We start from the raw sequence: 24,901 nt of genomic DNA on the forward strand, positions 1-24,901 counted from the left end.
GTACATCCAGCTGTGCATGCTGCATTTCCCAAGGCAAATGGTATACCGTCCTGCCATTTAGAAAGCTCAGTGGGGGAATAACCGGTGGCATCCGACGCTATGCAAGCACTCTCACACAAGGGCAATTCCCCACTACTGCCTCCACGATGCAGCCTCCCTGCATGCCCAGTCCTAAAAATCCTCTCCTGACAGTCGGGGTGGGGCAAGGGAATGGACGCTTGGTAGCAACCCAGGATGTGGGGTGGGTGGCTGCGGTGGGGGAGGAGAGTTGTGGAAAGCTGGGCAGAGGCAGCCTCCAGAAGTGCAGCTCCCCTTCACGCAAGCTGCCCTCGGCTGATCATTGTTGATTTCTCCCTCCCCCTGTGGCTCCCAGCCCTATGTCCCAGGCCTTTCCTGGGGGGTCCCCAACCCCTAGGAGAGGATTTCAGGACATGTACAGGGGGCTGGATTGAGGAGGAGAGGTGGGTAGAGATGTGAAGGCCTGGTGGGAAAATGGGCAGTAAGGGACAGAAAAATATTAGAAGTTCATTTTCCACTAATTTTTCCAGGGATTTTTGGGAAAAGGCGGGGGGACCTCCTCCCTGATTTTTTCTGGGTTTTCCCTAGATTTTTCCAAAGCCTTTTCATCTCTAAGGGTGGGGAATTGCCCTCATTTGATGGTCCTTGTACAGAGGTAGTACGCCTATGTACACCAGCTGCTGGGGAACATGGTCAGGAGGGTGCTGTTGCACGCATGTCCTGCTTGTGGGTTTCCCATGGGCAACTGGTTAGTCAGTGTGAACAGAATGCTGGACTAGATGGACCCTCGGTCTGATCCAGCGCTTTGGCTGTTGAGAGGTACAGAAATTGAATGAATGAATGAATGTTCTTATGTTGTGCTCATGGTACATTAAATGCCCCCCAATTAATCAGCCTTTGGCTTGGAAATGTTTTCTGGACGAGCTCTTTCCTCCTGATACCCTTTGCTTTTCTGAAGCCATCATGCAGCACACCTTCCTCCAGTATATACAGATTCTCCCTTTTTGTTTGCACTGTTCTTTGTTTATCTTTATGAGCCTCTTCTCTGCCTCTACTTTTTTTTTTATTATCCATTTCCTGGATGGCAAGTTTCCATTTTATTGTGGAACAGCTCCAAAGTCTAAAGCTAATAATGTTTTCAGCAATTTTGCTGAATTGCTCCAGGATCAGCGTGTAAGGTCTGTTTTGTTTTCTTCTGTGAGGAATGGTTTGCTCTTGAATGCACATTGTTGCTTAGCTGGCAGTCTTTGGGCATCTCTACACCAGCCTAAAATCCTGCATTTAAAACAGGGCTTTCTGCTTCCGTTTCAAATGCAGGATCACAATGACTCCCTTTATAGGTGCTTCCTTTCCCCCCTTCCCTTCCCCCCTCCTCCCCATATCTGAGTCTTCCACTATCTTTCATTGATCTCGCTCCTCTTCTTGCCGCTTTTACTCTTTTCCTGGAGGAAACTGAAGCGCAACACAACAGGGCAATTTGATAGCTCATGATCTGCCATCTATTTAAAAATGGAACAAAGGGCATTTAGTGCAGGAGGGTCACGCCAGGGTCACAGCATCATGTGAAGAGCCTGCAAATTTCCGTGAAGGAGCAATCTGAATCGCAGGATAAAAGCTCAGTGTGAAGGAGCCCTTTGACAACCGCCAGTCCTTGACCGATTTCATCTCCAGAACACGACTTCACCCTTTTGTGCCCATTTCACAGGATTTCTCTGTTTTTATATCGGGGTAAACTGAGAGTGCAACTCTATGCATGTCTTACTCAGAAAGTCCCATGTTGTTCAGCGGGCTTTCTTCCTAGTACGTGTGCTTGAGGAAAGCAGCCTCAAGTGGGGAAACGTGCCCTCTGCAGACTGGTAGCTTTCAGTGACCCAGAGGTTTTCAATATGGAGTGCTCAGGTGTGCCTTATGCGTGCCTCGAAAGAGAAACTACCTGTGATTAAACTTTGTACAGATAAGCTAGGGTTGACCTTGAGACGGAAGGGCCTGCATAAACAGGAAACATTGCTTTTCACTTCACAGTGCTGTAGGGAACCACACTTGATGGAATCTTATCTTCGATGTGACACTTTAGAGCAGATGTCTGGCTTACAGGATCCACTTTTTAAGCAGAACCCTGAGATCCACCAAACAGAGCCTGGCACAAAAGACATACACTTAGAATTTAAGAGTCCAGGAATTGGTTCTGAGTACCAGAACTCAATAGTGCTCACGATCCTTCTACACAATAATCCACTCCTGATTACCCCAAGCTTTATTTCAGCAGTATGCATTAGCATCAGGAGGGAAGTCATTGGGACTGTTCACACAATGCACTAACCCACACTCAGTGGATGAGTGTGGGTTGTTGTTGATCCATGGGGTTTTTTGTTGAACCATGTGTTGTCTGAACTCAGGATATTTTCCACAAGGTGGCTTGGTAACCATGTAGTGTGGCTTGTTAACCACTCTGAACAACGCAGCAACAAACCATGGGTTCTCAAGGTGGCTTGTTCAAATAAGCCACACTGCATGGTTAACAAGCTACCCTATGGTAAATGTCCTGGGTTCAGACAACACGCTAAACCACTATTCAACAAACAACCCATGGTTCAACAATGACCCACACTCAACCACTGACTGTGGCTTAGCATGTCGTGTGAATGGCCCCATTCTGTTGCTGCTATTGTTAAACCATTGGGATCCAGAAATCCTTGCTGGTCTATGGCAAATCATTCAGAGATATACCAGTGTAAAGCCAGATCTAGCTTTCTGTACACCCCAGATCTACAATACCAATGAACCAAACACCAGGATAACCTGCATGTACAATTTCCAAGGGGACAGTCATGTTAGTATGTTGCAGCCAAAACAGCAAAGAGTTCTGGACGTCAATCCTTGTCAATCTACTGCAAATCACCCAGAAATCTACCCATAGATCCAGATCTCCCTTCTTTCCACCCCATGCTTAAAGCCCTCTCAAAGCATGTCTATCCAAGTGGGTTGGCTTGTGACTGAGTGGCTGAATCAGAATGCAAGCTGCATGGTCAGTTGTTCCCTTTCCATTCTCATCTCTGCTGGTTTAAAGGGACGACTAGCAGGATCAACTTAATACACAGAGCAAGCATTATGCCAAAGCAGCAGCAGCAATAGATCAAAACCCCTGCAGTATCGTGTTGTTGCTGTTTTTAATGAGGGACTTCTGGTCATGCTTTCTGTGTGCTAGTTGTCATCATGCGGGGGTATTGCACCTCAGGCCCATGGGCCAAATCTGGCCCACCTGGGGTCCCAATCCAGACCTCTGGAGTTTCCCAAACAGCCGTGCCCCATGCATGCAGACAGTCCCAGGTTTGATCCCTGGCATCTCCGGGTAGAGCAGGAAAAACTCCTGCCTGAAACCCTGGAGAGCCATGGCTGCCAGTCAGTGTTGACAATACTGGGCTAGATGGGCCCAGGGTCTGACTCAGTATAAGGCAGCTTCCAGTGTTCCTAGTAACTAAAATACACTAAAATATGCTGGTATTTTTGGTATATTTTGGCATTTGATCCTGCCCCTTTTGCCTTTGGCTCCATACACTACTGGAATGTGCCCCCTCCCCGGCCGCTGGCGACCTTCTCCAAAATTAAATTCACCCCTTCGGCTGAAAGAGGTTTGACAGCCCTATCATAATATGTAGAAGAACCTTCAGGATCTCAAACCAGCAAAAGCTAACTAAGGCTGCATTGGTATACCATTTACTTGGGAGTAAGGCATGCATAGGATTGTACTGTAATACTCTTCCCCCGACCCCTCCACTGCTCACTTGGGAATCAGTCACAGCAAAAAGCAAAAATCTATGGAAGTGGATCTGGGGGATTTGGCTATTTTCATACTCCCATAAATTCCTGAGCTCTACATGAATGCTCTTGGGACTAAGGAGGAGTGGGAAGTACATTTGGTTTGCATTTCATTGCAAACTTACCAAATCCTCACTTCCCAAACTGGAACACAAGTTTGAAATCTGTACTTTCTGAGGTTTGCGATGCAATTTGGAAAAAAAAAGTGTATGAAAGCTGCATACATTTTAAAAAGTGCACACAAAAATGCATACATTTGAAACAGTGAGTACCAAAAATGTGTACTTTGGGGGGGGGGGGAAATGCATGAAAACACTTTATGTAATGGAGAAATTGCTTGAAAAAAAATGTACATTTCAAAAAATGCATACAAATGTGGATATAGTTTGAAAAATGTGTGCTTCCACACCTTGGATAGCTCCTTTAGAGTTCTGACTGGTTCTGACTGAAACCCGGAGCGCATTCACCACCCCATGGACATCCGAGCCACCGGCCTCCACCCATCCCTACTTGGGACAATTACGTTGTCCCCAGAGTCCCAGACAGGCTCCCCTGACACCTATGTTGTGCTGTATTGGGCACCAAGTGAAGACCTTTTTATTCTCCCAGGCTTTTGAATCCTTCCGTTTTAAAAAATGCACTAGTGCCTTTTTAGATCTGTGCACTGCTGCTGGCTTTCACTTTGGTTTTATTCTGTTATTTTACACTTTTAGGGTCTATATTATGTTTTACTATTAAGTTTTTGTATTTTATCATTTTAGGTTTTGTTTTTTGAACAGCCCAGAGAGCTTTATAGAAATGTGATGGTGGTGGAGATGGAGATGGCATCACTTCTGGCAGCCCTCAACCTGATGCCCTCTAAATGTGTTAGACCACAGTGCCCATTACTCCAGCCAGCTGAAGATAGGAGTTGTGATCCAACACATCTGAAAGGCACCAGGTCGGGGAACATTGATTTCGAGCAAGCAAAAACAACAACAACATAGAAGTCAAAGCTTTCCTGGCATCCTTAAATGCGCTTTCTTTGATTCTCCAGTCTGAATCTGCCATTCACAGAAGTATGGAATGAATCATAGAAGAATCATAGAACAGTACAGTTGGAAGGGACCTATAAGACCATCGAATGGATATTTAAGTGTTCAAATTTCAAAACCAAAAGTGTACTTTAGAGGCAAGGATAAAAGTATCCTCTTGCATAAGGGATGAGAAACCAGAAGGTCCCTTTTTTTTAAAAAAAGTCATGAACTTCCCTTTTTGGAGAATCCCATATCCTCATTATAGTGGTAGGCGTTATAAATGTGGTTTTGTGATAAACACGTATTTCCCTGGCTCAAGGACTTGATAGTGGAACCAGAGTTTCCATATGTTTCAGATCCTTGTTTTTGGATGTGCTTGAGAGTGTACTTGGGAGCTGGATCCTGTGGCTCTCCAGAAGTTGATGAACCACTACTTCAGGGGGGTGGGCAACATCTGGCCATCCAGATGTTTTGGCCCAGAACTCCCATGATCCATCACCATTGGCTATGCTTGCTAGGGCTGATGAAAGTTGTAGGGTGAAAATTAGGTTCTGACTTTGCCCCAAATGGGAAAGAGAATGTAACCAGAATTGACTTATGGCTATTTTAAAGTTCAATATATTAAAAAATGTATTTTAAAACTCAAGCAGGAAAAACAGTGAATGCCCTTCAACTTGTTAAACAAATGAAGACACGCCACACAGGCAATATTGATATGAATGATTTACAGAAAAACATAAATGCAAAAGAACATCACATGCAGAAGTAACGTGAAATATTTAAAGATTATAGAAAAAATACATTTGTATCCATGAACCACAAAGCTGTGTGACTGTTACAAGCAAAGATTACATCCTGCGAAGTAAAATACAGTTTAATTCTTGCTGAGGCCTATTAGAAAACAATATTACAAAAACTGTATTAAAGTATCGCATGAAACAACAGTGGCATACAACAGCTATAGTAGCTAAACTAGCGGTAGTTTGAATTGTTACTTAGCTCCACTTAGGCTCCCACCAGTCTAAACTAGTTAAAGCTTAGTCCAAACTGTAGGGAAAAGGAAGGGAAAATGTAAAGGAAAGGACCTCGGGGAGATTATTCCATAATTGGTGGCCCACACTGAGAAGGCCCTCTCCCTTGTTTCTGTCTTCTGAGCTTCCCTCCAAGTAGGCAGCCAGAGGAGGGCCTTAGATGTTGAGGGTAGTGTTCGGGGACGTTCATGTCAGGAGAGGTGCTCCATCAGGTATTGCGGTCCCACGCCGTGTAAAGCTTTAAAGGTTAAAACCAGCACCTTGGATTGGGCTCGAAAACATACAATGCAAGTGGGCCAACCTACTGCCTTCCAGAAGTTTTGAACTTCAACTCCCATCAGTCCCAGTTAGCACAGCCACTAGTGAGGAATGCTGAGAGCTGGTCTAAAGCATCTGGAGGGCACCAGACTGGGGAGGCTGTTTTAAAGGGTGGATTCTCCCCTTTTGCAATACTGGAGAGAGAGAGTGGCAACCAACACAGCTATTTCCCTCCTTCCCCATTCATACTTACTACAAGGCTCAGTTCGTTCCATCACACAACTATTACATTGGTGGTGCTGGATCAGCGCTAGCAAGGCCTCCCCTGTCCAAATCCAACACTCTGACCCCTACCACACATTGACTCTGAGCACTCATGAGAGCTTTGGGCTTGGAGAAGAGGGCGGATAATATGGATGCATTGCATTTATGTTCTCCCTGGAACTGGTCCGAAGAAGAAAACATGGCACTCCCGCCCTCAGAGTTGTCTTCTCCTTTCCTCCAACACCAGTAAAAGCAGCAGAGCCTGGCATGGTCTAGGCCAGCCTTCCCTAGCCAGATGCCCTCTACATGTGTCTTGCCTTCATTCATGTGTGAATACAAGCTAAAGTGCAAATCTTATGGGTTTGCTGCCCTATTAAATACTAGCCAATGGACCTGGCTTCACATGGGTTGGAATAGACCTTTGGTGGATACAGCGAAGCCTTCAAGCAGTCTTATCAGCTGTCAGAGTTGGACACATTGTGCCCCCCCCTGTCTGAGTGAAGCCATGGCCACATGGCACAGGGTTGGAGGATGTGTGGTCCTCCAGATAGCGTTGGACTGCAACTCCCATTATCCCCACCACTGGCTATGCTGGCTAGGGCTGATGGGAGTTGCAATCCAAAAACATCTGGAGGGCCACACATTCCCCATCCCTGCTGTAGCACTTTCTGGAAGAAACTCTGACCCAGATACATGGCCCCTTTTTTCTACATGAACACACCATCGCACCTTCTCAGGGGGCTTCAGATGTGACAAACTAACTCTGACAGATCGCAAAAGAGGTTGGCCCCACCAGCTCCAGCTGCCACTGAGAGCCACCACTTGTTATTTGAGTGGGAACAACAGGGAGAGAAGAGCAGCCTGGCCCAAACTGGATGTAAATGCTCCTTTAGGGATGACTGCTTTGCTCTGCCTTGAAGAGCTGATCTCCCTCCTCTCTGGGCTGGCCCAAGACATTTTGCTGGCTGAGGCAAAGAACAAGATGCTGTCCCCTCCTGTTCCATGTACAGAAGCCAACTGAATCTTTCTTCAGCACTGACAATGGGACAGCAGGCCAGCTTAGAGGGGCCCAGGGCAGGCTGTGTGTGTGGCATACAGCTCTCTCCTCCAGCACCTTGATGCCACCTCCCAGCATCTGCTTCCTGAGGTGACCGTCTCTTAATGGCAGGGCTGGCCCTGCCTCTTCAGCCTTTTTCCTCCACTCCCCTTCCCTCATGTAGTTTTAGTTTGTAAACCTGATTGCAGGGCCTGTCTCTCTTTTTATTGATGTGGGTCACATTGGGAGACAACTATTTTCTGTAAAGTGGGATAAAAATACAGCAAATAAGCAAGTAAATGTATTTGATTTTTCCGTTATAAAATTCTGCTCTTAAGTTAGTGTCCACATTTCATGTCAAACACTTGGGGCTGGTACAAGGCCTCTTGCCACTTGAAGCGGGAGGTTCTGTTCCCACCCTATCCCACCCCCCCTCCTTTCACCCCGGCCATCCTCCTATTCCCTGCTCCTGTGGCCACTGCCGCCAACCTATTATCCCCCCCTGCAGCTGCCACCATCATTCTCCTATTCCTCCCTCCCACTGCCACAGCCGCCCTGCTCCTCCCTCCTTTCCCTTCTCTGCTGCCAACATCCTCCTTCTCAATGCATTGCTGTGAGGGGTCCTTCCTTACAGTGAGGCATCAGTGGGGAGGTGGCCCTGGAGACCACCTGTGCTGCAACATTTAGTCCAATGCTCAATGCAGACTGCTCAGTTGTCCCAATCTGAATCCTGCCTGGCCCGGCTTTTTGTAAACAGTATGTCATTCAAAAACTTAAAAGCACATACTAGCTTGAGCCTAAGTGGTTATGCTTTAAATAAAGTTATGGTCCCTTGTCCTAGCCTATTTTGGGTGTTGACAGGCACCTGTGAATGTTCTAGCACCATCTAGTGAGGAATTAATTCAATGTGGCATAGGCATTGCCGAGCCTTAAAAAACAAAAAAGACCAGACTTCTGTCCTCAGACAACGACTTTGGTTATAGTAACTGGGGTTTCCACTGGTGAATCAGCCTACAGAATGCTGAAGTATCTAAACTAAATGGACACTTTTCTTTCCGTCAGTGCAGTACCACCATATTTCTCACAGGAAGGAGTGGGAAAGAAGTTGTACTCTTATGCTGAGCTGTTAGGTTCTTCAGGGAAATTAAGAGCATGTGTCACTTTTTCCTCTAATGCCTAGGATTTAGGAGAAACACTACACAACACTGGAAAAGACACACGTACACGCACATTATAGTTTTACAAGGTTTACTTTGGTGGAATTTACTCCAAATCATATCTGCCCCAGTCAGCATGGCCAACAGTCAGGAATTATGGGAGTTGTAGTCCAACAATATCTGCAGGGCCACAAGTATCCCACTCCTGAACTAGAGCTAGACGTCTGTGCGGTATTTTTAAAATATAATTTGTTATTTTTTCTACCTGCTCTGATCCTTTGGCATGGACTAGTCTACACATCTAAATAAGTAAATGAGTGTGAGAATTTCGTTTAATTATTTTTATGATGAAAAGAGATGGAGTGAGTCTACATGGAATTTGTCACTTGTTTCAGCCTTCCCCGAAGTGCTCAAAATTCTCATTTGTGTTGAATCAGGAGAGCGAGCCAAGAGTTGAAGCAAGCTGGGAGTGTGGCATCCACCATCATGAAAACTGTAGCACAATGCATGTGGCTGATATGCCCTTGGTGACCATGCCCAAAAGGCAGCAGTTATTATTCTTGTGGTAGCATTTCACTGTGCAGATTTAAAGTGGCATTCTGGGGAGGAAATAAACTGTGCTTACAATCCTTAGTGCACTGTTAAAAATATTCACTAAAAAGGCTTTCCTACCAAGGCAGTTATCGTGTGCTTGTCATTCCCTACTCACTGTTCCTTGGATAATGTCGTGACCCTCCAGTTTTGATTCTGGGTCTAACCAGCACTTTCAGCAAGTTTTTTTTAGAGCAGGGAAAATGTGACATTTAATTGTGAAAACAAAAGAAATAACTTTTAAACTTGTGTGTTTGTGCTGTTCCACTATACTACAGTGCCACTTAGAGGTTATGTAGCAGAAAAATCGGGAAAAGAAACTCTCATGTAAAAGTTGGATGTCAATTCTGTAACAAACAGAAAGTAGATACAGCAGATTAACAGCCAATTAACAGCCTCATGTTGAAAAACTCTAACACAGCATGTGGCTCTCTATTCCTATGTGGTGGAAGCAGGAATGGCTGGAAAGACATAGCCCTGCTATCAGGGAAAATGGCATTGGGATAGCCTATTCCCTTTTTCAAAAACAAACAAACCATTGTTAGAGACTGTACATTTCAGTGCTGGGGGGAGAGGGGGGGAGCACACCACTAGGGATGCTGGAGAAATTCGAGACAGACTAAAATGAGCTCAGATTTCTAAGAAGCAGACCTGTGGAATCCACTTTGGAGTGACCTCCTTGGGCCACGCGGAGTCCATGGACTTTTGGATGAGTTTTTACTTTCCCAAAATTTACGCATATAAATTCATAGGAAAATATGTACGTTTCCGCTGAGGAACTGTTGAATGGAATGGGAGACAATATGCTAAATGTTACATACTAAGGTAAATTATGTAAATACTTACATAAATACTTACGTAAATATTTGCGTATTTTTCTGCATGATGAAAAAAAATTGCATCCGTCTGTGGGCGGATGACGGAACAAAAGGCACCCAACAGTCCAACCAAATTGATAGATGGAGCCGATTTTACACAGTCCGTACATCCCTACATACCACCTCAGGAAACATACACACATGGAGAAAAAAGAGAGTGTATCAACACTCCCCAAATGGTGCTGGAACAATGAGTGTCCCACAAGAATCACCTTGCTTGAACAGACTATGATCCATCTACAGTGCAATCCTGTATGCATATCTATTCAGATGAAAGTCCCACTGAGCTCAGTGGGGTTTACTCCCAGGTTAAGTGCAGCCTTCTGCACTTCTGCAGCCCTAAGGAGTAAGCACCATTGAACTCTTCTGAGTAGACACGTATAGGATTGCACTGTCAATGCCATCATTCTGTTTCCCACAGTGGCTTTCCAGATGCCCCTGGGAAGCCCACACACAGGCTCCTGAGTACCTCTGATCCTGGAGGTAGCATGGAACCATCTTGACTAGGAGCAACTGATAGCCTTACCCTAGGGATGTTGGAGAAATCCATGATGGAATGAAATGAATTCAGATTTCTGTGAATCCACCCCATGGATTCTGTACTAGACTGGCTTTTTCCAAATTGCACTGATTCTGTGGACTTGTGAACCCGTTTTTTTTTACTTCCCGGAATTTTACTCAAATCTAATCATTGAAAGATACGTAAAATAAAAAGCACTGGCTAAAAATGTACATTTCCCCCATAGGGTAAAGCAAGAAAATGCACATTTGGGGGGGGTGCATGTTTGGGGGGATTTGCACATTTTCACAACTGCAAATTTGTGCAAATTCAGGAAATTGGAAAAAAATCCGATTCCATCATTGAGTGAATGACAGAATGAAAGGCACCTGACAATCCGTGAAACACAGATGGATTTTACAAAATCGGTACATCATGAATTTGTCTAGTTGCCTTTTAAAACTGTCTGAGCTGGTGGCCATCATCACATCTTCAGGAAATGAATTACATACTTGACCTATGTGCTACATGAAGAAGTACTTCCATTTGTCCATCCTGAATCTCCCGCCATTCAGCTTCATTGGATTACAAGCCTTCACCATGTCTTGTAATACTGAATTCCATCATTTATATGTTGTGTGAACTACTTCCTTTCTGAATTTCCTAAAGCTCATAGGAGAAGGGAGGGGGGGAATCCAAAAATTCTTATGCAGGCTGGTTCCACTTTAGCTTTGCAAGTTTCAAACTGGATTATCAAGTTTTTAAAAGGGGGGTCTAGTAATTTCCAAATCTAATACCATGTTTGTGAGGCCAACGTGACTCTAGAGATTAACATTCTTTTGCTTTCTGTTTACTAGAAATGTCCATGGTACTGATACCTATTATTCACATCTTAATTTTGGTTATTATGCCTTCCAGTCTGTGAAAATGACAAATTGTTGTAGTTGCTCTCCTTAGCTGAGGGACCCACCCTGCCCAATGACTACTGTGTAACTCAAAAGCTGGAATGTTCTATCAGCAGAATGGGATCCAACAAATTTATTAATTACATTTCTATACCTCCCAATAGCTGAAGTTCTCTGGGTGGTTCACAACAATTAAAACCACAAAATGCATCAAAAAACACAATATGCAATGTAAAAGCTTAAAACTACAATATAAAAGTACAAACCATAATAAAACCTAGCAGTAATGCAGAGATTCAAAATACAATAACTGATTTAAAACAACAGAGGTAAAAGACTAAAATGCCTGGGAAAATAAAAGGTCTTCACCTGGCACTGGAAAGAACACAATGTAGGCACCAGATAAGCCTCTCTGGGAAGCTCATTCCACAACTGGGGTGCCACAGCAGAAAAGGCCGTCTTCTTGCTAATGGGAACACATCAAAATGTTGCAGCATAGAGTGTTTCTATTCAGCAGTCCAGAAAGTCCATTCCATTCCCTACTCCTGGGACAAAACATCTGAAGGGCACCAGGTTGGAGAAGGCTGGTTAGGGCTTTGGGTTTTTTTTTAATGGACTTAAAATAAGTCATGTGGAGTGGAGGACATTCTGCCCCTAGTCAATGGTGTGTATATGCAAGAACTGAAAGATGATGCACATGTTGCCCTATCCGAAAACCACTTGTCACACCAATCAGCTGTTCAGTGAAGAGGAAGGAGTGGGAGGGGGCTACATTAATCTGTTTCCCCCTCCCAAACTATTGATCCAGTCCTGTCTCTGATATTCTGACCAGAAAGGATTGTGGTAGCTTGACTGGAAGACAAATCACATCTTGAGCATCTGTTTCCACATTCAGTACCTATTCGCATGTACGGTTCCACATCCATGCACAGAGAAGCCTGGCTTTGCATATATACACCTGCCAAGTTGGATTGGTACCATTGATTACAATGGGCAAAGGAACATTTATTTAGGGCACAATCCTATGCGTTTTTAGAAAGAATAAAAGTTTATTTATTCTAGGGGTTTATATTCTGCATTTCAACTAGTTCCCAGGAAGACTTGCAAAGAATAAAAATGACAAAAAAACAAAAGAAAAGAAAAATATGATTGTCAACACAATTTAAAAGAGCTTTATAGAAACAACCAGCAAGGAATGAAACAATACAAAACAGCATACAGACTATCAGCAGTGATGAACAAAGAATCAGATTACAAAACTTGGACAAATAAAAAGGTATTTCCCTGGCACCAAGAAGAGCATTCCACAGCCAGGGAGCCACTCCTGAGAAGACCCTCCCCCATCCCAAGAAGCCAACCACCCACCACACCTCAGATTCACACACATTAAAGAAGGACATATCCCTCTTCGGATGAGTAATCATGCCAGCAAGCAGGCAGTGTGCCTACAAGTCCTCCTGTGAGCCAGCAGCCAGGCCTGCATGTGTATTTCTTAGCTGTTTAGGAGGAAGCAATTGAGACCTATAACTAGATGTTGCATTATGGAGTGCTCCAACCCAGCAATAGGGCTGCCCTGCCAATTAAATATCTCTTCCATGTACACCAGGGGTAGGGAACCTCAGGCACGGGGACTAAATCCAGCCCTCCTAGGGTCCCAATCCAACCCTCTGGAGTTTCTCAGAAGGTCCCACCACCTTCTCCTGGCCCCACGTCTGTATCCAAGTCTGCTCATGTCATTGGCTTGTAGAAGCATGAAATGGCAAAATGAGTAACAAGCATGCATTTATTGAGCTAAAAACATAATCATGCTCAAAGGCCCTTACTCTCTGAGCACCTATTCTGTATGCGCATAGATAGATAGATAGATAGATAGATAGATAGATAGATAGTTTAATTAAAATTACCCCTTATCACATATTCCCACTAGGAGCCATTAAGGTAAAACACTGCTGCTGGTGGTATTCAGGATTTACATGAAAGCGATTAAAGCATTTCACACATTTTTATCTCAGTAATCCACCAACCACCTTGTGTGATAGCTCAGGACTGCAGAATAGTGGCTTGCCAGAGGCCACCCAGTTCAATTTGTAGCTGAGGAGAGCTCTGAACTGGGGATTTCCCACTTCACATGCTTCTGCTCACAGAGGACATTACCCTCAGCCAGCAGAGCCAGCAGGTGATGGGAGTTGGTCTACACACCTGAGGGCACCCTGTGAGGAAAGGCTGGTTTACTCTGACCAGCAGTTTCTCTCCAGGATCTCAGGCAAACTGCATCTTCAACGGAATGTATCTCAGATGGTGCATTGCACTGATATGTCGGCCTTCTGAAGGAACTTCAAGCTCCAACACATTGCCAACTTGAGGGGCAAAGCTGATCAGAGAGCCCAATGAAATCATATTCATTTGGAAGTAGACTTGCAAGGGAAAGGGGAAAGAGTGGTTGAATCCAGTATAATTGAAATAACCCACTTTGAAACACTCCACATTAATCAGTTGACCCCACACTTGAGATTGAGAGCTTTGGTGGGACAGTGGAAGTAAACATGCTGTGGACATTTGGGGGGGAGGGAATGGAATTGAATTTGGATCAAATATTATTCTATCAACTCCAAAACCAGATGTAGAACTTCTGTTGGCCATTCTAAAATATACAGTGCTTTCAAGAAATCTACTTATGAACCATGATTACATGAACAAATATATCTATTTGCTATAAGCTGTGAGTTTTGTTTAGTTGTTGATATAATCTGTTGATTTTATGGTATGATACTTCATTTTGTATTTAAGACTACAATACTCATGTTCCAAAGCATAAGGGAAAAACCCTGAAGGGTTTGCAACACATACACAGCCGCAACAAAGCTTCTTCTTTTTTTTTTAAGAGCCCAGCTCCGAAAGAAGACAGGTTTTAAAAAACAGATTTTGAACAAATAAAAAAGCAATTAAAATTATCCCACCTAGCCCATAATAGCCAGCTTCTTTTTAAAAAAAACCCCAGCCTTACCTACTGGCCGATGGTGAGCAGGGTCTGTATTCAATACCCACACTTCATATACAGAGATTTGTGCTGCAGTTCTATACACACTTACCTGGGAGTAAGATCAATTAAAAAAAAAATAGGACTCATGTCTGAGTAGACATGTATAGGATTGCATTATTATTAGTTCATCTTACATATATACATACATACATACATATATATATACACACAGAGAGAGGCAGGTCACAAAGTCTGGGCTAAATACAGCTCATCCACCATTTCTATGCATGTTTACTCAGAAGCAAGCAAGCCCAGGGAACTCCGCACCTTTTTTGCATGCTTATTCAGGAGCAAGCAATGGGAGTGCTGCCCTCTCCATCATCTCTTTCGTCTCCACTCCCTCCTCCACCCTTTCGCAGAGAGGTGTGGGCAGATGAGACACAAATATAGCAATTCAGCCAATTGGAATCTCCATCCTACCCCTCCTCTCTGTCATCCCCAGTCCACCCTCCCCTTTTGTGCTTCCTTAAGTGACACAGCGGCAGAGAGTACGGTGAAAGAACCTGCCATAAAGTGAATGGGACAGGTGTGGGCAGAGAAGAACGGAAATTACCTGGGGGCAAGAGAACTCGATCACTTCCCCCACCCCACCTGCACATTCTGGCTTTAAATCTTCTCCCCCAGCCAACGGGGTCCCTCCCCCTTTAATTAGCCCTTGGGGAAGCGGCTTGTGGGTTGGTTGGGAACTTCTCCCCTACCCATGTGCAAGGGTCCCGAACCAGACTGGGCACCTGCACGCTTACACTAATGTAATGAAAATGGTGAGGATCAGCTGCATGCTACTGTACAGTTTAACTCTCTGCCAATTAAATAAGAAAACAAAGTTTACACTCGCTAAATAGCAGGACGCTCGTTTCTCCATCCTGATTGTGCAGCTATAATGTACTGCACTCACGTGGCTCTCTGCTCTGGATTGTTGCCTCCTCCCTTGACAACAGCCCTGCTGACTGCCTGGGGGCACTGGACCCAATACCCCCTTCTCCAGTGATTTCTTGCAATCCCCTTGCTAGCCGAAGGGCTCGCGCATGCCCAGATTTGGCAGCCAGGCAGGTCGGGACCCCCAACGCCCTGCCTGATGCCCGAATAAACAACTGAGGCGGAAGGAGCGAGCTCATGCAGTGGATCCATTCCTTTACACATATATAATGAACTTGCTAAACTTGCTCATGTGCAAGTCAGCAGCAAGGAGTGTGAAGCATGCATGCATGCCACCAGCAGCAGCAAACTTCCTCCCCCTGTAGCACAGAGATTTTTAAAAAAGGTTTCATTGCTGTATCTGGGGCTGGGCTGGGCTGGGCAGCTGAGAGTTTGCAGGCAAGAGAAACAAGTGGGGCTCCACCTTGCAGCCCTACTGGACCCCAGTGCCTGATGCTTGCTTATTGCAAGCTGCCCAGTGAACTTTATGTTATGGGGCGGCATGCAAATGTCCATCCATTCCATTGATTTATTTATTGCAGTCAACAGACCAGAAATAAAACTGAACAAAACAATAGAAACAAAGAACAGCAACAAAGGCACCTACCGCTCAGATATTCATAAATACAAAACAGCAAACAACCTGAGATAATCCCTCAGAAGCATCCTCATGAAGTCAGATAGTTAATTTTTTTCCTTGTTATCACTGCCATTGATTAAATAATAATAATTCACCACTACAGATTGTGTGTGTCAGCAAGTATTTAACATAGAATTGAGCTGACTATTCTGATAGTGCAGGGGTGGGGAACCTAATTCAGCCCGTGGGCTGAATTCAGTGTCAGAGAAATTCTTGGGGACCGCTTCCCAATGGTGGGTGGGGCCAAAGACAAAAGGGGTGGGGCAAAAAATACAAAGAATATCAGCATATTGTAGCTTAAAGCTCTTACTGCCAGGAACTAAGTCTTAGGGGGGGCATTCCGACCTTTTAGAATGAGAAAACAACTGCACAAAACCTGGGAAACTACCAAATGATCAGTGGTTGGTGAAAAGGGGGTGGGGCCAAGGGAAGGGGCGTGGTCATCAGGAGAACCTCAGGGGGCCAGACTAGGAACTCAGGAGGACCAGATTTGACCTCTGGGTGTGAGGTTCCCCATCTCTGTGGTAGTGTGACCAGGAAACAGGGAATCCAAAGAGCTCCAGCAAAAAAGGTACAGAACAGAAGAACATGTTCCACAGTTTCTACTTCCTGGTTTTTACAAGGACAGACCCTTAGGGACAGAGGAACACTGGTATATCTTCCCTAAAGCACTTGACAAGGTAACACATTGGATCTAGCCAAAGTAAAAAGCCCTCCAAAAGTTCATGACAAGCAAGTTCCTAAAATAGGCAGGTATCTGAAAAGTTGTCCATGCACAAGCAGAAAGGTCCTGAAAAGAGATGTCCCAGCAGCGCCAACCCTACCATTAGGCAGAGTGAGGCAGTTGCCTCAGGCGGCAGATGTGTGGTGGTGTGGAGGGGGCAGCAGTGCCAGCCTCCTGGCCATTTGCCTCCATTGGAGAACAGAGCTGTGTGTTCCAGGCAGCCTGTCCTGCACCCCCTAAGCTAGCCTCCTGCCCTCTGGTAGGGTGGGGGATGCTGTCCCATAGCGGTGCCATCTTGTCCTTTGCCTAAGGCAGCAAAATGCCTGAGGGAGGGGGGGGTGGATGCTTTGCTTTAATAGGGTTAACGCAGAGTAAAATCTTGTTTGAGAAAGGAAAGAATGTTACAACCCAATGCATGCAACTGTCAGAGAGAGGGGGAGAGAGAGAGAGAGAAAGAGAGAAGTCCTATTCAGGGGTTTGCTTGAATGCCCAAGGGCTCAGAATGTTTACTGAGACAGGGCCATGGATGCATGCTGGCCCTGGCCCCCTTGGTTCAGGGTTCCCAATCCCATGGAGAGTTCTAACCCCCATTCAGACCTGGCTGGACCAACACAGAAAGGTATGGACTGAGCAGGGCAGGCTGGCATGCAGGGAGCTGTAGGAGGCTGGTCCAGCAAGCATGGCCCCATCCCTGTGCAGACTTTGAGCCCTCAGACATTCAAACAAATGCCTGAATAGGGCTCGACAGCTGGATCAGTCTCTATGATAACCATTAAGCGAAACTGTCTTCATTCTTGTTAAGCAAAACAGTCGTGCATAAACACTGTTTATGAAACTTTAAAAATGAAAGCCTAGTATTAGTAGTATTAATATTTCTAGTATCATTATTACTACTACTACCACCACACTTAAAACTACTAGGTGCTGACAGTGCGCGATGCTACTGCCAGTGAAAGCAGATATGGGGGAACTTTTCTCAAAGCTACCAATGGATAACATTGAATCATTAACTTGCAACCAGAATGCTTGAACATTAAGATTGGTCGTTGACTTTATGCAGAAAGCTGCTGCTTAAGATCAGGAAACAGAATCGCAAAACAGAGTCTTGGGGGGGGCACCCCCATGGGTTTGTGCTCCTAAATCAAGCCACCACACCATGAATGAGTCAGGCCATGACAGACTCCTTCCTGGAATTTCAACATGAAATGCTTCGTTTAGAGCTTCCAATGAATACCTGTATGCACTATGCTGTGCTAATCTTAAGATTTCTGCAAAAAAAAAGTGGGGGGGGGGGAAAGAGAGCTAACTTTACCTGCTATTGTCATTTAGTAATAGCTAAACTCTTGGTCACAAACATTTCTGATAGTAGTGGTAAATGTGCAACCAACCACAAATTTCCTTAGTTTGCCACAATGGAGATGAAAGAGACAATCATTTTCTTAGAATCATATTTCAGTTGCTGTCCATTTCTCTTTGAAGGAAGTTCATTTCCAGGTAAGAATATCTCCCCCATCCCCCCGTCTGACCTTGAGAACCTGAAGGAGAAACATCTTTGAAACAAACCACCCAGATTCTAGGTGAATTATCTATTTTGGCTGTGGTTGGGCAGAAGGCAGATCAGGATCAACTGCTGGCTCTCTAGGTGATTAGCAGGAGATCGACGATGGCGTCTGACTCCCAATTTTCTAAGAGAGCTACAGTTAAAAAGCTTTCTCTCCCCTTCCCCCTGCCCAAAAATAGGTTGCTGAAGAAGAGCACATGGGAGAAAACCAGGAGCCAGTGAGGTGTGGCGGTTAGGGTGTTGGACTGGGACTCAGGAGATGCAGGTTCTAGTCCCCCCTCGGTCAAGAAGCTCACTGGGTGACTTTGGGCCAGTCACTGACTCTCAGCCTAACCTACCTCACAGGGTTGTTGTGAGGATGAAATGAAGGAGGAGGCAATCATGTAAGCTGCCTTGGGTTCCTTGCAAGAGAAAAAAAGGCAGGATATGAAGGTAATAACAGGTCATAGATAGGAGTGGATTTTTATGTGAAGGATTTGTAAGCGTGGTTCTGATATTGATCCCAAATTCCAGGGGCACCCTGTTCCTTAATTCTTAGCACAGCTTTCCCAACCCTGGTGCCCTCCAGATGTATCAGACTACAACTCCTATCATCTCCAGTCAGAATGGGGATTGTGGGGGTTGTAGTCCAACAGATCTTGAGGGCACCAGGTTGGGAAAGGCTGTCTTTAGCATACAGCTACCTGCCTGAGCCTCTCTTTTGCACTGGGCTCTGGTTAGTGGGCCTCAAGGTTCTAGTAAAAGGCCCAAAGCAGATCCCATGAACCTGCCCACCCCTGCTCTATAGTACTGCCACAGAATCCACGTTCTTACATCCAGCATTTGGGGCTGTTTAGCTTAGAGCAGTGTTGGGGAATGTGTGGTCCTCCAGATGTTGTAGGACTGCAATTCCTATCAGCCCTTCCCAGCATAGCCAATGTGAGCGATCATGGGAGAGCCGCACGTTCCCCATCCCTAGCTTAGAAAAAAGGCAAGGAAGGGGAGACAGGATAGAGGCCTGTAATATTAGAACCCTGGATCAACCCATGAAGCTGAATGGTGGGAGATTCTGGAGAAATAAAAGGAAGTATTCTTCACAGAGCACCTAGTTAAATTATGGAATTCGCTACCACAAGATCTAATGATGGCCACCAATTTGGACAGCTTTAAAGGGGGATTAGAGAAATTCATGCAGAATAAGGGTATCAATGGCTACTAGTCATGTGGTTATATATTTCTTCCCCTGTCAGAGGCCTTTGTGTACCAGTTACTGGGAAACACGAGCGGGGGCAGGGGGCAGGGCTGTCACCCTCATGTCCTACTTGAGGGCGTCCCATGGGCATCTGTCTGGCCACTGTGGGAACAGAATGCTGGATGAGATCGGCCTTTGGTATAAGCCATTCTTATGCTATACTCCTAAATCCAACAGTCCCTATTTACCAGGGACAGTCCCATGCTACTGGTACCAGTCCCTGGTAAATCATTGCCCCTATTTTGCCTTTGGGGGATGTCATTTTAAAGTGTCATGAGCATCAGTCATAAAAGTCACCAAGCCTCAGGTTTCAGCTCCTTCCTCAAAGGCTCTAGGTGGTCATCCTGAATGCTGGTGGGCGCATCGTCTCTAGCGTCCCTGCAATCAAGTCTACAAGAAAGAGCACTAAAGCTCCATCCTATGCATGTTTAGACAGAAAAAAGTCCTTCAACGCCCAGCATTCCCCAGGCACCTGTGGCTGGCTGAGGAATGCTGGCCATTGTGGGGCTTCTTTCTGTCTCACTACACTCAGGATTGCACCCTACGGTGAAATCGAACAGGATGGGAAGACAGTTCACAGGATCCTGTTCCATGCATATAGTCAACACAGAGAAGATGAGGCAGGACTGCAACCAGTAGCTCCGCTTCAGGGGCTGCAAGCCTCCCAGTCCCGACCTCTCTACCTCTCCATGCCGCCTGGCCCTGCCACTGACATCCGTGCATTGACTGGAATGCGGCAAGAGAGGCTGATGCGCATGCACAGGCATGCACAGGGGGCCCTTGCCAAGGTTCCATGCAATGTGCAGACTGGGAGGCACATGGATGCCAGGGGCAGGGCAGGCAGGTGCCATCCCACTCCCTCCCGCCACATGTTGTACCTGTGCAGCAGCAGGCTCTCCCAGCGGTGTGGCGAAGTCAGGGCTGGCAGGAACACCGCGCCAGCACTTGTTTTTATTGCCAGGGATGCTGACATCATCCGCCACCCCCCTCAAAATTCCCTGCACCCTCTGAGCTTAGCTGCAATGCTCACAGTAGTGTGGGGGGGTGAATTTTCCCAGCAATAATACAGTGACCCTGTTGCAATGCAAAGTATTTGGGGGTGGCGGGGTCTGGAATGGGCAATTAAGATCCTCAGCTTGGCAAAAGACCTGCTCCTAGTGGAGGTGAAAACTGCTAGAACTGGTCTGTTGATATGGATCAACACAGCTGCCTGAATCTTTGGACTTCTTGGGGGCGTGGTTATGGGGATTGCCATTAGGAGCACCTGCCCTTCCAAATGTACCACTACATGACTGGGCTCTGCCCCCAACTTCCATGTGTCCATCAGCTCTTCTGCGCAGCAGCCTTGTTCACATGACAGAATCATAGAACAGTCAGGATGGAAGGGTCCACCCCCCTGCTCAGTGCAGGAATCCAAGTCAAAGCATCCCCGACAGATGGTTGTCCAGCTTCACCTTGAATGCCTCCAGTGTGGGAGAGCCCACCACCTCCCCAGGTAATTGGTTCCACTGTCATATTGCTCTAACAGTCAGGAAGTTTCTCCTGATGTTCAGCTGGAATCTGGCTTCCTGTAACGTGAGCCCATTATTCTGTGTCCTGCACTCTGCGATGATCGAGAAGAGATCCTGGCCTTCCTCTCTGCGACAGCCTTTCAAGTACTTGAAGAGCGCTGTCATATCTCCCCTTGTCATTGCAGTGAGTTGTTCATTCCCCCAGTTCAGGAAAGGCTATGCGCTGGAGCTTGGAGCTTCAAAGAAGCTGTTGCTTCAGTTATGATTCAGTCCAGATGGAGAGCTTATATAGGAGCTGGAGGCCCCAACCCTTCCTGGCTCTCAGTCAGGGTCTGATCCAGGCAGGTGCTTACATGAGCTTCCCTCCTCCTCTGAGTAAACTCACAAGTGGCTAGCCAGGTCTCCACGGCCTATCTTCATTTAGCCAGCTCACGTTTTGCGGGCGGGGGGGGGGGGGCTGATCAGCGTACCTAGCATTCCTATCTCTTTCCCCAACATCTATTTTACACATAGCACAAGCCCTTTCCCTGACCTTGAGTCAGTGAGATTTCTTCAAAGACCTCTCTCTCATTCACTCAGTTTCCTGCCCCCCCTTCCTCTAACCTTATCTTCCACCTGCCCTTTCCTCCGTGCCTCTTCCTCTATACGTTGCCTACGCTGCATCCTTCTGTCAGCAAAATTGCGTCTGGACTTGCTGTCCCTCAATTTCCTTACTTTCTAGGATCTCTTTTCAGCCTGGACCATGCTCCATAAAGCTACTCCTGTCCCTAGGGTATCCCATGCCCTATGCATCACCTAAAAAAAGGAAATTCACTACCAAAAAATAGGCACAGTTATGCGTAACATTTGCATATGCTGAGGTATATGTATTGATATATAGACAGTGCTGGAGGAAAATTCTGAGAGTGCCTTGGACTGCAAGAAGATCAAACCAGTCCATACTCCAGGAAATAAAGCCAGACTGCTCACTTGAGGGAAGGATATTAAAGGCAAAACTGAAGTACTTTGGCCACATCATGAGAAGACAGGATACCCTGGAGAAGATGCTGATGCTAGGGAAAGTGGAAGGCAAAAGGAAGAGGGGCCGACCAAGGGCAAGGTGGATGGATGATATTCTGGAGGTGACAGACTTGACCTTGGGGGAGCTGGGGATGGCGACGGCCAACAGGAAGCTCTGGCGTGGGCTGGTCCATGAAGTCACGAAGAGTCGGAAGCGACTGACCAAATGAACAACAACAAGAAGGCATAATTACTAGAATTTAAATAGAATTGCAATACATCTCCCTGTAGTGGTGACAGAGACTGCTGCTGAGCTGTTGGTTGCAGTCCTGCCTCTTCTTCTCTGTGTTGACTGTATGCATGGAACAGGATCCTGTGAACTGTCTTCCCATCCTGTTCGATTTCACCTTAGGGCGCAATCCTGAGCATAGTGAGACAGAAAGAAGCCCCACAATGGCCAGCATTTCTCAGCCAGCCACAGGTACCTGGGGAATGCTGGGTGTTGAAGGACTTTTTTCTGTCTAAACATGCATAGGATGGAGCTTTAGTGGATACCCTGTTCTTTTAGACTTGATTGCAGGGACACTAGAGACGATGCACCCAATTGGAACCCATTACCTAGAGAGGTGGTGGGCTCTCCCACACTGGAGGCATTCAAGATGAAGCTGGCCAGCCACCTGTTAGGGATGCTCTGACTTGGATTCCTGCACTGAGCAGGGGGTTGGACTAGATGGCCTTGTAGGCCCCTTCCAACCCTACTATTCTATGATTCTATGAACAGAGAGCTTTGGGAAACATTATCTTCAGATAAGCTATAGGATTCCTCCCAGGAGTCTATGGCCTTTCTAGATAAATATTTAATTGTACAGCAAATGTTCAGTTCTAAGCCAAGTGATTTTCACCCAGGCTGTATTTCTGTTGCAGGAAAACCACATTTCCTCAATCACACACACAAAGTATAACATTTAGCGGCTGAGGAAATGTAGTTCCAACCCCACCCCACCCCAGGTAACACAACCCTTGCCGCTGTAAGTTTTCACAACCATGAGGTGGCATTACTGGATGCATGTAGACTTCCCCTAGAGATGAACATGGAGAACATCATGACCACACCTAGTCTGGATTTTCCAAGGTTGCTTAAGGAAATTCGGAGTAGCAGGATGTTTTCAACTGTTTTAGCAATGCTTTAAATATGGGAATATTCTACAAATCACTCCAACAGCCCTTGCGCTGAGCAGTTTATGCATCTCGTATGGATGGATGGATGTGGCACACTACTTTTTCCCTTGCCTGATCCTTTCCTCCCACCCTCTTTTATTTATTTATTTATTATTATTATTAAATTTATTAATCGCACATCTGGCTGGTCACCCAGCCACTCTGGGCGATGTACAGCATACAATAAAACAGTTTAAAACAATAAAATTCTACAATAAAAACATTTTCTAAAATACCCTAACCCACCCCAAATGCCTGCCTGAACAACCACGTTTTTAATGCACGGCGGAAGCTCATTAAAGAGGGGGCATGACGGAGTTCCCTAGGGAGGGAGCTCCACAGAGTGGGGGCCACCACAGAAAAGGCCCTCTCCCTCGTCCCCACCAGTCTAGCTGTCCTGGCTGATGGGACAGAGAGAAGGCCATCCGAGGCTGATCTTGTTAAGCAGCCTGTCTGGTGCTGCTGGAGGCACTCCTTAAGATAGGCTGGGCCCGAACCATATAGGGTTTTAAAGGTCAAAACCAACACCTTGAATTTGGCCCGGAAACAACTGGTAACCAGTGCAACTCCTTCAGCACTGGAGTGATGTGATCTCGCCAGCGGCTGCCTTTAATCAGGCGAGCCGCCGCGTTCTGTACCAGCTGCAGCTTCCGAACCATCTTCAAGGGTAACCCCACGTAGAGTGCATTACAGTAGTCTAAACAAGAAGAGACCAGGGCATGTACTACCGATGGGAGCAGATGGTCGGGAAGGAAGGGGCGCAGCCACCATATCAGATGGAGTTGATACAGCGCTGTCCGGCTCAGAGCTGACACCTGAGCCTCCATGGACAGCTGGGAGTCCAAAATGACCCCCAGGCTGAGGACCTGGTCTTTCAAGGGTAGCCATACCCCATTCAACACCAGGTCAACATCCCCCAGCCTCCTCTTGTCTCCCACCAAAAGTACCTCGGTCTTGTCAGGGTTCAGCTTCAGCTTATTCCTCCCCATCCAGCCACTCACCGTCTCCAGACATTCGGATAGGGATTCTACAGCCAACCTTGGTGAAGATTTGAATGAGAGGTAGAGCTGCGTGTCATCCGCATATTGATGACACCGCACCCCAAACCTCCTGATGATAGCTCCCAGCGGCTTCACATAGATATTAAATAGCACTGGGGAGAGGATGGAACCCTGTGGCACCCCACATGTGAGTGGCCACAGGTCCGAAACCTCCTCTCCCAGTGCTACCCTCTGGTACCTGCTGGAGAGGAAGGACCAGAACCACCGCAATACAGTGTCTCCAATGCCCAACCCCTCCAGGCGGTCCAGGAGGATACCGTGGTCAACGGTATCAAAAGCCGCTGAGAGGTCGAGGAGAACAAGGAAGGAGCATTCACCCCTATCCAGAGCCCTCCTCATATCATCTACCAAGGCGACCAAGGCCGTTTCTGTCCCATGCCCAAGCCTGAAGCCCGACTGAAATGGGTCTAGATAATCGGTTTCTTCCAAGTGTGCCTTCATCTGCATCGCCACCACCCGCTCAATCACCTTGCCCAAAAATGGCTGATTTGAGACTGGGCGAAAGTTGTTCAGAACTTGGGGATCCAAGGAG

This window comes from Heloderma suspectum, chromosome 1 (genome assembly GCF_057233095.1).
Source record: "Heloderma suspectum isolate Gila_16-S chromosome 1, 16-S_ref, whole genome shotgun sequence".
Taxonomy (NCBI): domain Eukaryota; kingdom Metazoa; phylum Chordata; class Lepidosauria; order Squamata; family Helodermatidae; genus Heloderma; species Heloderma suspectum.